Below are 293 nucleotides of genomic sequence, written 5' to 3' on the forward strand. Positions count from 1 at the left end.
TTCCGTAAGTTGAGCATGTGCTCTTGGAATGTGCGGCCTATTACGATCACGTCATCCAAGTACACAAGGCATGAATCGTACGTGAGCCCTCGTAAGACTGTGAACTGCCATAGCCCTTGCCCTGTCGAGAACGCTGCCCCAGGACTCCATAGCGATACTTCTTCTTCCGCCAGACGAAGAGTTTGGCACCCTATATCCACCGAAGCATCATAGGCGCGTAGTATGTCCAGTCCCAGGATGAGCTCATCGGTGATATTCGCGACGAAAACCCACATCGTAATAGGTTGGCGCCC

At 52.6% G+C, this 293-nt stretch overlaps 1 protein-coding gene across 1 annotated transcript in view; it reads right to left on the reverse strand.

The window, feature by feature from the left end:
- LOC111873335 (phosphatidylinositol 4,5-bisphosphate 3-kinase catalytic subunit delta isoform) overlaps positions 1 to 293 on the reverse strand; it is a 48,348-nt gene that overhangs the window by 13,248 nt on the left and 34,807 nt on the right. The window lies entirely within an intron of this gene.

Source organism: Cryptotermes secundus, unplaced genomic scaffold (assembly GCF_002891405.2).
Source record: "Cryptotermes secundus unplaced genomic scaffold, Csec_1.0 scaffold317, whole genome shotgun sequence".
NCBI classification, from domain to species: Eukaryota; Metazoa; Arthropoda; class Insecta; order Blattodea; family Kalotermitidae; genus Cryptotermes; species Cryptotermes secundus.